Genomic DNA, 14,227 nt, shown 5'->3' with positions numbered 1-14,227 from the left:
CCAACCTCCGCCTCTTGGACCTCCCCTCAGCAGCTGCGACTTGGGACGTGGCACCGGACTCCTCACTCCCCGATGAGATGACAACCTGGGAGGGGAGCCGGGCCTTGCGTCTCCGGCTGGCGGTGCGATCCCTGCCGCTGTGCTCCACAGCACCTTCTCCGCCCTCTTCATCAGTTGACGCTGCAGACAGGGAGAGATAGCAGACAGGCATCAGGGCACTGTACAAAGGACTCATACACACATGACAGTTGTACATGAGTGGCATTGTCAAACTTCAGACATGGCATCACAATCCCCAACACACATGTCATTGCAACTCACACACATGAGCTATTCCACAGCCATATTGCAACAGCCAGCACCATCCATACATATACAACAGTATGAGCAGCCAAAGGTGAGCCAGACATCACATGAAACACAGGGAGTGCACTAGACATGCACACACGCCACCACACTTACATGCATGTGTACACCTCCGCCAACTGTCGCAGTGATGAGATTGGCATCCATGTCATATCTGGCAATCAACCTTCTACATATCAGTCTCACATGCATCCATGATGCATCACTGTTGCACCCATGTCAAATACACACATATGCACATGTACACGGTGCAGATACATGCAGCTGGAACCAACATCCATGTGTGACACCACAACCATGCCAACTTACATACACAGTAATCCAAACATGTGTGCTCACACATCTGCATTTGGCCTGCATGCTTACCCACACATACACCATCCATGTGTCTCACACATGAAAGGACTTGCATGTGTCAGCCTCACAGCCCTGTACATACACATCCATACATGGCCCTACAAAACCACATGTAGAACCTGCACACTACTGGCACACCACCACACGCACAGCTTCCAATCAGTATGCATGTACACTTACCGCTCGACTCCAGACGGGTCTGCCTCTCAAGGACCTAGACGTGGAGCGCTGGGCATATGCGATCCAGGACCCTCATCTGATGTTCCGACAGGTGGCCCCGGCGCCCCTTAGCATCCGCTGCCTTCAAGAGGCGCCGGGCCTTGTTGAGGGTCCTGGACCTGAAGTCCTCCCAGCGCTTCTTGACATGTTGGAAGTCGCGGACTGCCACCCCTTCTGCGTTGATGGCAGTCACGATGTCCGTCCAGATCCGAGTCCGTCCTTCCTTGTCGGCGGCCGAACTTCCGAAGAGGGCATCATACTGCCCCAGGACCTGCTCCACCAGGACTCCAACTTCGGTGGCAGTGAAGCTGGTGGCCCTCTGTCTCTCTGGCTGGGGGTTGCCAGTGGTGCCAGATGGTGTAGTGCCCGACATGGCAACCCCAGAGGCAGGTGTGGGTGGGCAACTGGGTCCTGGGGCTGGGCTGTGGAGCGATGGAATAGCAGTCGGGAGTCTTCGGTTCCAGCAGGGGTGGTCACAGCAACAGCATCCCTGACTGACGTGCAGGCAGCAAATGGCAGGGCACGAGGGCAGCAGGCAATCAGGCAGCAGCAGATGGCAGGTGGGAACGTGCTCGGGGCTCTGGGGGGCAGTAATTCGGCCTTCTGGGCAGGAGCGTGGTCTTCTGTGTGTGAACGCGTGGCCAGCTTGATCCGGAGTGATTTGGCACATGAAAATCTTGCACGTCAGCGTGTAATTCGAGGAAAGGCCCTTAGCGCGTAAGCGCATCAGCGCACGTACGCGATTTCATTGGACCAAAGGCCCTTAGCGCATAAGCGTGTCTGTGACATGACACGCGCGGGTGTTTCCCTCATAGCACGTGATGGCAGAGCACACGTGGAAAAGCTGCACGTCTGAGTGTCAGCGCGTGTAATTGGAGGAAACGACGCGTACATGCGTAAGTGACTTGTACGTGTGGGCCGGTTTAAAAGGTACCTGTAGAACGCCATTTTCTTGTACGTGCTTTTCGTGGAGAGCAAGTAGGTGAATTCTGTACTTCTTGTCGGTTCACACGCGATTACTTCACAGCGTTTCAAGTTCGTACTCCCTGTTACCTCTGACAGCTTTCATTTTTCTACTTTTTTTGGGCCTGTTTCCTCAAACAGTGTTCACTTCTCCTTTTGTCCTGTCTCCTCAGACAGCGTACAATTCTTCTTTTGGCGGGGTGTTGCCAACGCGCACACGCGCGTATTTTTCACATTCTTATTCCAGGCAGACGGTGAGTTCCGCACGTACTTAGCAATTGTGCTTGCCCCGTGTGTCGCACTCCCCTTCAGAGGTCATTGTAGGCTACGTGTATTACGCGTATTTTTGTGTTTCTGGGTGCCACAGCGTAGTGCGGGTTCATTTTTCCACGCACGTGGTCTACGAGGGGTTGCGTGCACATTTATTTTTGTTTTTGGGCTGCCTGTGCGTTGCGTGACCAGTCATCTTCCCCCAGGGGTTACAGACAGCCTTGTTAGAGCACTAGGGTACGAATTCCATCTAGTACCCTACCCCTTTGACCCCCAATTGCCCAGGACAATAGTTTACTGCTCCTCCCATATGCACAACAACATCAGTGCCATGGTTGGGAGGCGACCAAGCGGTAAGGGGGGCAAAGGTGGCCGACCTTCAAAAGGTGGACGTGGTGGGCATGGTAGGGGACGTGGCCAGGATTTGCAGGGTGCCCCTAGACCCCCATGTGCGGAGGACCAATCAGGGACACCCATGCTCCCCCCCCATGGTTGAGGGAAATGCGGCTGAGACCATCCCAGCTCAGCCCCTGTTGGACCAGCCCATTGTGGCACCTGACCTGGCATAGGATGACTCCCTGGCTGACTTCCAGGTCAGCAAGTCTAGGCCACGTGTGGCGGTGCAAGTTGTCACCAAGGCACGTGGATCTGGGGCAGCTATGTCATCTGCTGCCCAAGTATGCAGGGTGGTGAGGCTACAGGGGAAGCTGCAGCTCCATCCGCCCCAGCTCTGACTCTCCCAGCCAGGACAGTGTCGGTCCTGGTCCATCATACTGATGTTCCCCCTGCCAACATCACACTTCAGACAATGCCTGCACCAAGTCCTATGGTCAATGGGCATTCGCACACTCCAACAACCGAGTCCACCGGTGATTCTGCCCCTACTGACCAGAGCGGCATTAGCCACTCTGGCTCCGCTCCACCTTCTAAAAAGAGGAAGAAGGGTGCTCTGGCACGACAGGCTGAGACCCCAGGCACGGCTACACACTCCGGCACGTCAAGGAAGCCTTGCTTTAATGACGCAGAGCTTAATGCACTTGTGAGCTATGTGTCGCAACATAGCCACGAAATGGTGGTGACTGCAGGGTCCAAGACCACACCTGGTCAACGTAAGGCACACTGGCAGCCCATCGCCAACCACATAAGTGCACTTGGATTTGTGAGGTGCTCAGCTGATGATTGCTACAAGCGGTGGAACGACCTGAAACGCAGAGCAAAGGACAAGCTGGCCTCAAATCATGCCGCTACTCTGGTGACTGGCGGTGGGTCTCCACAAGAGGACAACGAACTCACTAAACATGAGTCTGTTGCTGGGACCTTCGTCACAGAGGAACAGATCCGAGGTGTGGGAGAACTACCTGATTATGAAGCATTGTCCGGTGAGTGCCCATGCGTGTGTGTGTAGTGCATGTGTATGTATTTTGGGTGACGGGTTCTGATTGAGTGCCAGGTGAGGGTGTGTACTCCAGAGTGTTATGGTTCACCCATTTCCTTCCTCACATGGGATCACGTGCCTTGTATTTGGCTATGACTGCATCCCTTCTGCCCACAGTATCCTATTAGGTCCACAATTGTGCAGTTGACCTTGTACTGCCATCTTGCAACTACATTGGTCAGAATTTGTAGGTGTGCTTTCAGGATAATATTTTCCACTCTCCCCTTTTTTGCTAGACATTTATCAACCATATTGTGACATATGTGATATGCTTCGGTCATTGTTTACTGGCCACACTGGGGCAATGCTTTACCTGGTTATGTACACAATGAGACCATTCAGGCTGATGGAGTATTGGCCAGCACAAATGTTTAGATGAGTGCCTGTTTGCATGTGGAAAATGACAGATGTTTCCTGCGATTTCAATGTGAGGAAAAATAGATCAGCCAACTATTGCTGTAGTCTTGTACCTTGCATGTGTTGCAGTGAGTGGCACATGTGTACTTAGTCCCAGTATGCGGCATTTTTCATGTCATAATGTCCATCTCACATGGATGGGTGACAGTACTCAATCACTGACATATGGCATGGCTGTACTTGTCAAATGTACCATGGCTATGCTAAATGCCATCTGTGTGCTGCCATGTGTCATGTATGTGTATTGGACATGCCACTCACAGGCCAATGTGTGATGGCAGTGCTACCCAGCATGCAGCAAATGTGTTGCTCTCCCATATCGGTGTCATCAGTGTCTGCCTTTTGCCTCCCCTTACTACTCAGTGACAGTGCAGGCATGGGAGGGTTATAGTCATGTGGGACATGTGTGAATCAGGTAATGGTTCTGTAGCTTGACAGGCCTATTTGTGTGCTATGGTGCTAATGCCTGTTTCCATGTTTTCTCTTTCATGTTTTTGCAGGGGATGACGCACTTGATGCTGTTGAGGTTGGTGCAGACCCAGGAGGAATCCCAGGCACGACAGGGCACCAGCGGGGGACGTGGTGTGGTGGTGGGTGAGAACCCAATCTTCCTGCAGACCATACTTTCCAGAGGTGTCTCTGGGTGCACCTCCCCAGACCTCTATTCAGGTGCTGATTCGGATGATGAGACCTATGTGCCATCACAGTAAGTGTTTCTGGCAGGAATTCTGTTCTGGCCAACCCACCTGCACCAGGGGTAGATCCCTCTATGGGGATGTCAGTGTTGGTAGAGGCGCCTTTGGCGGTTACGGATGCAGGGTCACACTCCACAGCATCTGATCCTGTTCCTGGGCCAGCAGATCAGAGGGGGAATGCAGTCCTGCAGCCTCAGGCGGTGCCAGCACAGCAAGGTGCACATCGCCTTGCCCCAAACAGGTATGGTGCCCGTCGACGCGGTGGCCGTACGCCACCAGGCAATAGCATATGGGAGAACTCCATGTACGCTATGGCAACCCAACAGTCAGCATCAGTTGAAATGATGGCTCAGGCAATGGAGAGGGTGGCCACTTCCATTATCCCCCCTGAAAGGCAGATGGAGCAACTACAGCTGGCAACAGACTCCATTTGCAAATCACACAGGGAAGACATGTTGGCATCCAACAGGGAACGACGGGCGGCACTGGAGACTCTGCGCCAATCCATCTCAATAGAGTCCCAGGCCCACAGGGAAGCCCTGAGTGAAGAACTCCATAACCTCAGGCAGACTCTTCTTGAGCTTGAGACTTCCGCTAATTTTAGGGCAGAACAGCGACTGGAGCACCTCACAAGTACGCTCTCAGCTGAGATGCGGCAACTCGGGAGGAGATCCGGGCATCACGTCAGGTGTTGCATGGGGATCTCCGCACTTTAATCCTCCACAACGAGACCTTCCACACCCGCATGCTTGCTGCCATGGAGGACCATACCAGGGCTTTGCGTGGGCTGCCTCCCATAGCACCACCACCTCCTGTGCCAGCAGCAGAGGGTGTTCAGAGCAACGCAGCAGTTATCCCACATTGGCATAGCCATGCAGGCCATGAGCCCATGGAGGTGTTTTTTTTTCCCCCAACATCCAAACAGGTGGCTGTTGGTGCGCACCCTGTCCTCGGACTTCCTGGGTGGCCCCCCATCCCCTGGCCCCCACATGGCCATTTTTGATTTTAGAATTTTGATTTTTTTTTAAAATAATTTGACAGTGTGTTGCCTTGTGTGGCTCCCGTGGGCATCCACTGTATTCCGGCTGGGCACATGCAGGCTTGTCCTGAGTTTGGGTTAGATGCTTGGGTTCATGAGACACACACCCCTCCTGCTTCCCGTTTCCTTGGGCTTGCAAAGGGTGTAACCAAGTGACAGTGATGTAGACAGTGACGTTGGGCTCCCATGAGCTGTGTGGGCAGTCTGTAGTCAATACTGTGTAGACATTCCTTGTGTACATTGTTGTTGTATTGTACACTGCATGGTGTATTAATGTATGATTTTGCTTCCATGTCTCCGTCTGAATTTGCAGGTTCATTCCTCATGTCTTCACAAGGCCGTCTACTTTGGAGATGGAGTTCATGTTGTATGCAGTACACAGACCAGTTTTGAAGGCTGCAAGACTACAGTTTGAAGGGGGCGATGTGGTGGCATATTCAGGTTGTATGACTACGACTACTTTAACTTAGGACTGTCATGTTTTAGAAATGTTTGAACTTAGTTGGTAAGTATTTGGTCATGTGTGTTGTTAGTTCAACATTACTAGGAGCATATTGCGTGTGGCCAGTTTCCATTAGGGACACTGTACTTTGTGACACTTGTGTCAGGTTTTTGGGATTGCTTTGTTTGCTCTCACATAGCATGACATGCCATAGTGTGTTGGGTGGCGGTGCTGGGGAGGGGTTGGGTGACATGGCACTGTTCTCATGTTGTATTTTGCAAAGGGGTCATGCATTTAGCAGCATATGTGTCTTTTGATGACACAGCATTGGTGGTGTTTCTGCAGGTAGGGATGCACACATTGTGACACTTCCAGGTGACCAATCTCAGGATGGTATGGTTGTGACAGTTGACTGTCCCTCATGTCATCATCATTGATTGTCAGCTGGTATGTGGCAGGGCTGTGTGCACTCCACAGGGGTGTGATTCTAAGGGAAGTAATTAGCCACCAGCTGTGTTCGGGCTGCCTCACCCCGTGCCCTTTCCCCTCCCATGCGCAGCGGGCGTGCATGTGGTTGGGGATGTGGGGGCATCACCATGTCCACCGGCAGGACCCGGCACGTTGCAACGTTGTGCAGGACACATGCTGCCACTATGATCCTGCACACTACTGGGGGAGAGTATAACAGCTGCCCACCAGAACGGTCAAGGGAGCGAAAGCGTGACTTGAGCACTCCGAATGTGCGCTCCACTATGCCCCGGGTTGCAATATGGGCTGTGTTGTATCTTACCTCCGGTGGCGTGGTGGGGTTCCGAATTGGCGTCATCATGTGGGTGCTCAGAGGGTAGGCACTGTCCCCTGGGGAGGTGGTGATGGGTATCATTAGTGGGGTTGTGACATTACTCAGTATCTGGCATGCATGCATGTGCTGTGGCATTTATACTCACGAAGCAGCCATGTATCGCCATACCCCCCAGCTTCTAGGTCCCGGTTTAGGGTTGACATTCTGTAAATGAAACTGTCGTGGGTGGACCCTGGATAGTTGGCATATACTGAGGTGATGATTCCCTTGGCATCACATACTACCTGCACGTTGATGGAATGCCAGTGCTTGCGGTTTCTATAGATGTGCTCTGATGCCCTGGGGGGACGTAAGGCCACATGGGTGCAATCAATGGCACCTAGGACTTTGGGGAATTGTGCCACCCCGTAGAAATCCTGGACGACAGCCTGCCTTTCTGCAGGTGTTCTGGGCAGGTATATGTGCCTGTGCACTGATGGGCGTGCAGTCATGATGGCCAAGACCTGGTGTAGGCAGCGTGACTGTGTGGCCTGTGACACCCTCCCCACTATGGCACTTGTCCGCTGAAATGATCCAGTGGCCAAAAAGTGCAGTACATTGAGGACCTTATCCAGGGGGCTGAGTGCTTGGGAGCAGAGGGTGGGTGATGTGAGGTCATCCTCCCACTCACTGACCAGGTCGAGTATTATGTGAGGTGGAAACCTGTACCTCCCATACACCTGGTCATCAGGCATGCCAAAAAGGCTGGTTCTGGGTGTGAAAATTCTGGGCCTGACTATCCTCCTCTTCCTCCTGCGGTATCCCACGACCACTGCTGCTAGGAACGGTGTGTTCATCCTGGCGTCTGAGCTTGCTTGTTGTTTGCGCGCACTTTTATGCTGCGTGGGTCCACGTACGCCTGCTTCCTGCTGTTGTACGTGTTTCCGGATTAGCGTGTCTTTTTTGGCACGTGCGTGTGGGTGTTCTGCGCATTTGCCTCTTGTACTTCCCCGCCCACCCCAGATTTACACGTACCCCGCTCGCACAGGCCCAATCACGCGTAAAACTTCACGCAAGCCCAACTTCCCGCGAGCCCCTGAAGTACACGTACCCCGCTCGCCCAGGCACAATCGCGTGTGAAACTTCCCGCGCACCCACGAAATACACGCTATTGTTGACACAGCGGGTGTCGTGTTTGTCGCATACCCCTTTGCACGTCATTTGTCCTGGAGGGCCACAGTATGGGAAATTCATCAGAGTTGTATATACATGCTTTTTGATAGCGCACATTTTTTTAATGCGCAGGGACGCCACCGCCTGCCTTCGTGTGGCGGACATGTGTTGATGTACATAGTTGACTTTTCATTTGACTTGTGTCATGGAATCGCTATTTCACTGCTGGGGGGTGGGGGTGCTGGGGGACATGAGTGGGGGCCTGCTGGCAGGGGCCCCTGACTGCTTGGGGGTGGGGGTGCAAGGGGACATGAGTGGGGGCCTGCTGGCAGGGGCCCCTGACTGCTGGGGGGTGGGGGTGTTGGGGGACATGAGTGGGACATGAGTGGGGGCCTGCTGGCAGGGGCCCCTGACTGCTGGGGGGTGGGGGTGCTGGGGGACATGAGTGGGGGCCTGCTGGCAGGTGCCCCTGACTGCTGGGGGGTGGGGGTGCAAGGGGACATGAGTGGGTGCCTGCTGGCAGGGGCCCCTGACTGCTGGGGGTGATGGGGGACATGAGTGGGACATGAGTGGGCGCCTGCTGGCAGGTGCCCCTGACTGCTGGGGGGTGGGGGTGCAGTGGGGCATGAGTGGGGGCCTGCTGGCAGGTGCCCCTGACTGCTGGGGGGTGGGGGTGCAGTGGGACATGAGTGGGGGCCTGCTGCCAGGTGCCCCTGACTGCTGGGGGTGCAGGGGGACGTGAGTGGGACATGAGTGGGGGCCTGCTGCCAGGTGCCCCTGACTGGTGGGGGTGCAAGGGGACATGAGTGGGGGCCTGCTGCCAGGTGCCCCTGACTGCTGGGGGGTGGGGGTGCAAGGGGACATGAGTGGGGGCCTGCTGGCAGGTGACCTGCACTGCTGAGGGGTAGGGGTGCAAGGGGACATGAGTGGGGGCCTGCTGGCAGGTGCCCCTGACTGCTGGGGGGTGGGGGTGCAGGGGGACATGAGTGGGACATGAGTGGGGGCCTGCTGGCAGGTGTCCCTGACAGCTGGGGGGTGGGGGTGCAGGGGGACATGAGTGGGGGCCTGCTGCCAGGTGCCCCTGACTGCTGGGGGGTGGGGGTGCAGGGGGACATGAGTGGGACATGAGTGGGGGCCTGCTGGCAGGGGCCTCTGACTGCTGGGGGTGGGGGTGCTAGGGGACATAAGTGGGGGCCTGCTGGCAGGTGCCCCTGACTGCTGGGGGGTGGGTGTGCAAGGGGACATGAGTGGGGGCCTGCTGGTAGGTGCCCCGCACTGCTGGGGGGGTGGGGGTGCAAGGGGACATGAGTGGGACATGAGTGGGGGCCTGCTGGCAGGTGCCCCGCACTGCTGGGGGTGGGGGTGCAGGGGGACATGAGTGGGGCCTGCTGGCAGGGGCCCCTGACTGCTGGAGGGTAGGGGTGCTGGGGGACATGAGTGGGGGCCTGCTGGCAGGTACCCCTGATTGCTGGGGGGTGGGGGTGCAAGGGGACATGAGTGGGGGCCTGCTGGCAGGGGCCCCTGACTGCTGGGGGGGTGGGGGTGCTGGGGGACATGAGTGGGGGCCTGCTGGCAGGTGCCCCTGACTGCTGGGGGAGTGGGGGTGCAGGGGGACATGAGTGGGACATGAGTGGGGGCCTGCTGGCAGGTGCCCCTGACTGCTGGGGGGTGGGGGTGCAGGGGGACATGAGTGGGGGCCTGCTGCCAGGTGCCCCTGACTGCTGGGGGGTGGGGGTGCAGGGGGACATGAGTGGGGGCCTGCTGGCAGGTGACCTGCACTGCTGGGGGGTGGGGGTGCAAGGGGACATGAGTGGGGGCCTGCTGGCAGGGGCCCCTGACTGCTGGGGGGGTGGGGGTGCAGGGGGACATGAGTGGGACATGAGTGGGGGCCTGCTGGCAGGTGCCCCTGACTGCTGGGGGGTGGGGGTGCAAGGGGACATGAGTGGGGGCCTGCTGGCAGGTGCCCCTGACTGCTGGGGGGTGGGGGTGCAGGAGGACATGAGTGGGACATGAGTGGGGGCCTGCTGGCAGGTGCCCCTGACTTCCGGGGGCTGGGGGTGCAAGGGGACATGAGTGGGGGCCTGCTGGCAGGGGCCCCCGACTGCTGGGGGGTGGGGCTGCTGGGGGACATGAGCGGGGGCCTGCTGGCAGGTGCCCCTGACTGCTGGGGGGTGGGTTTGCAGAGGGACATGAGTGGGACATGAGTCGGGGCCTGCTGGCAGGTGCCCCTGACTGCTGGTGGGTGGGGGTGCAGGGGGACATGAGTGGGACATGAGTGGGGGCCTGCTGGCAGGGGCCCCTGACTGCTGGGGGGTGGGGGTGCTGGGGGACATGAGTGGGGGCCTGCTGGCAGGTGCCCCTGACTGCTGGGGGGTGGGGGTGCAAGGGGACATGAGTGGGGGCCTACTGGCAGGGGCCCCTGACTGCTCGGGGTGGGGGTGCTGGGGGACATGAGTGGGACATGAGTGGGGGCCTGCTGGCAGGGGCCCCTGACTGCTGGGGGGTGGGGTGCAGGGGGACATGAGTGGGACATGAGTGGGGGCCTGCTGCCAGGTGCCCCTGACTGCTGTGGGGTGGGGGTGCAGGGGGACATGAGTGGGACATGAGTGGGGGCCTGCTGCCAGGTGCCCCTGACTGCTGGGGGGTGGGGGTGCAAGGGGACATGAGTGGGGGCCTGCTGGCACGTGACCTGCACTGTTGGGGGTGGGGGTACAAGGGGACATGAGTGGGGGCCTGCTGGCAGGGGCCCCTGACTGCTGGGAGGTGGTGGTGCAGGGGGACATGAGTGGGACATGAGTGGGGGCCTGCTGGCAGGTGCCCCTGACTTCTGGGGGGGTGGGGGTGCAGGGGGACATGAGTGGGACATGAGTGGGGCCCTGCTGGCAGGTGCCCCTGACTGCTGGGGGTGGGAAAGCAGTGGGACATGAGTGGGGGCCTGCTGCCAGGTGCCCCTGACTGCTGGGGGGTGGGGGTGCAAGGGGACATGAGTGGGGGCCTGCTGCCAGGTGCCCCTGACTGCTGGGGGGTAGGGGTGCAGGGGGACATGAGTGGGACATGAGTGGGGGCATGCTGCCAGGTGCCCTTGACTGCTGGGGGGTAGGGGGACATGAGTGGGACATGAGTGAGACATGAGTGGGGGCCTGCTGGCAGGGGCCCCTGACTGCTGGGGGGTGGGGGTGCTGGGGGACATGAGTGGGGGCCTGCTGACAGGTGCCCCTTACTGCTGGGGGGTGGGGGTGCTGGGGGACAGGAGTGGGGGCCTGCTGGCAGGTGCCCCTGGCTGCTGGGGGGTGGGGGTGCAGGGGGACATGAGTGGGACATGAGTGGGGGCCTGCTGGCAGGTGCCCCTGACTGCTGGGGGGTGGCGGTGCAGGGGGACATGAGTGGGACATGAGTGGTGGCCTGCTGCCAGGTGCCCCTGACTGCTGGGGTGTGGGGGTGCAGGGGGACATGAGTGGGACATGAGTGGGGGCCGGCTGCCAGGTGCCCCTGACTGCTGGGGGGTGGGGGTGCAAGGGGACATGAGTGGGGGCCTGCTGGTAGGTGACCTGCACTGCTGGGGGGTGGGGGTGCAAGGGGACATGAGTGGGGGCCTGCTGGCAGGGGCCCCTGACTGCTGGGGGGTGGGGGTGCAGGGGGACATGAGTGGGACATGAGTGGGGGCGTGCTGGCAGGGCCCCCTGACTGCTGGGGGGTGGGGGTGCAGGGGGACATGAGTGGGACATGAGTGGGGGCCTGCTGGCAGGTGCCCCTGACTGCTGGGGGGTGCGGGTGCAGGGGGACATGAGTGGGACATGAGTGGGGGCCTGCTGGCAGGTGCCCCTGACTGCTGGGGGCTGGGGGTGCAGGAGGACATGAGTGGGACATGAGTGGGGGCCTGCTGGCAGGTGCCCCTGACTTCCGGGGGCTGGGGGTGCAAGGGGACATGAGTGGGGGCCAGCTGGCAGGGGCCCCCGACTGCTGGGGGGTGGGGCTGCTGGGGGACATGAGTGGGGGCCTGCTGGCAGGTGCCCCTGACTGCTGGGGGGTGGGTTTGCAGAGGGACATGAGTGGGACATGAGTCGGGGCCTGCTGGCAGGTGCCCCTGACTGCTGGTGGGTGGGGGTGCAGGGGGACATGAGTGGGGGCCTGCTGGCAGGGGCCCCTGACTGCTGGGGGGTGGGGGTGCTGGGGGACATGAGTGGGGGCCTGCTGGCAGGTGCCCCTGACTGCTGGGGGGTGGGGGTGCAAGGGGACATGAGTGGGGGCCTACTGGCAGGGGCCCCTGACTGCTCGGGGTGGGGGTGCTGGGGGACATGAGTGGGACATGAGTGGGGGCCTGCTGGCAGGGGCCCCTGACTGCTGGGGGGTGGGGGTGCAAGGGGACACGAGTGGGGGCCTGCTGGCAGGGGCCCCTGACTGCTGGGGGGTGGGGGTGCTGGGGGACATGAGTGGGGGCCTGCTGGCAGGTGCCCCTGACTGCTGGGGGGTGCGGGGTGCTGGGGGACATGAGTGGGGGCCTGCTGGCAGGTGCCCATGACTGCTGGGGGGGTGGGGTGCAGGGGGACATGAGTGGGACATGAGTGGGGGCCTGCTGCCAGGTGCCCCTGACTGCTGTGGGGTGGGGGTGCAGGGGGACATGAGTGGGACATGAGTGGGGGCCTGCTGCCAGGTGCCCCTGACTGCTGGGGGGTGGGGGTGCAAGGGGACATGAGTGGGGGCCTGCTGGCACGTGACCTGCACTGTTGGGGGTGGGGGTACAAGGGGACATGAGTGGGGGCCTGCTGGCAGGGGCCCCTGACTGCTGGGAGGTGGTGGTGCAGGGGGACATGAGTGGGACATGAGTGGGGGCCTGCTGGCAGGTGCCCCTGACTTCTGGGGGGGTGGGGGTGCAGGGGGACATGAGTGGGACATGAGTGGGGCCCTGCTGGCAGGTGCCCCTGACTGCTGGGGGTGGGAAAGCAGTGGGACATGAGTGGGGGCCTGCTGCCAGGTGCCCCTGACTGCTGGGGGGTGGGGGTGCAAGGGGACATGAGTGGGGGCCTGCTGCCAGGTGCCCCTGACTGCTGGGGGGTAGGGGTGCAGGGGGACATGAGTGGGGGCATGCTGCCAGGTGCCCTTGACTGCTGGGGGGTAGGGGGACATGAGTGGGACATGAGTGGGGGCCTGCTGGCAGGGGCCCCTGACTGCTGGGGGGTGGGGGTGCTGGGGGACATGAGTGGGGGCCTGCTGACAGGTGCCCCTTACTGCTGGGGGACAGGAGTGGGGGCCTGCTGGCAGGTGCCCCTGACTGCTGGGGGGTGGGGGTGCAGGGGGACATGAGTGGGACATGAGTGGGGGCCTGCTGGCAGGTGCCCCTGACTGCTGGGGGGTGGCGGTGCAGGGGGACATGAGTGGGACATGAGTGGGGGCCTGCTGCCAGGTGCCCCTGACTGCTGGGGTGTGGGGGTGCAGGGGGACATGAGTGGGGGCCTGCTGGCAGGGGCCCCTGACTGCTGGGGGGTGGGGGTGCAAGGGGACATGAGTGGGGGCCTGCTGGTAGGTGACCTGCACTGCTGGGGGGTGGGGGTGCAAGGGGACATGAGTGGGGGCCTGCTGGCAGGGGCCCCTGACTGCTGGGGGGTGGGGGTGCAGGGGGACATGAGTGGGACATGAGTGGGGGCGTGCTGGCAGGGCCCCCTGACTGCTGGGGGGTGGGGGTGCAGGGGGACATGAGTGGGACATGAGTGGGGGCCTGCTGGCAGGTGCCCCTGACTGCTGGGGGGTGCGGGTGCAGGGGGACATGAGTGGGACATGAGTGGGGGCCTGCTGGCAGGTGCCCCTGACTGCTGGGGGTGCAGGGGGACATGAGTGGGACATGAGTGGAGGCCTGCTGGCAGGTGCCCCTGACTGCTGGGGGGTGGGGGTGCAGGGGGACATGAGTGGGACATGAGTGGGGGCCTGCTGGCAGGTGCCCCTGACTGCTGGGGGGTGGCGGTGCAGGGGGACATGAGTGGGACATGAGTGGGGGCCTGCTGCCAGGTGCCCCTGACTGCTGGGGGGTGGGGGTCCAGGTGGACATGAGTGGGACATGAGTGGGGGCCTGCTGGCA

This window comes from Ambystoma mexicanum, chromosome 13 (assembly GCF_040938575.1).
Source record: "Ambystoma mexicanum isolate Mex_15411 chromosome 13, UKY_AmexF1_1, whole genome shotgun sequence".
In the NCBI taxonomy this organism is placed as follows: Eukaryota; Metazoa; Chordata; class Amphibia; order Caudata; family Ambystomatidae; genus Ambystoma; species Ambystoma mexicanum.
This window is presented reverse-complemented; position numbering follows the sequence as displayed.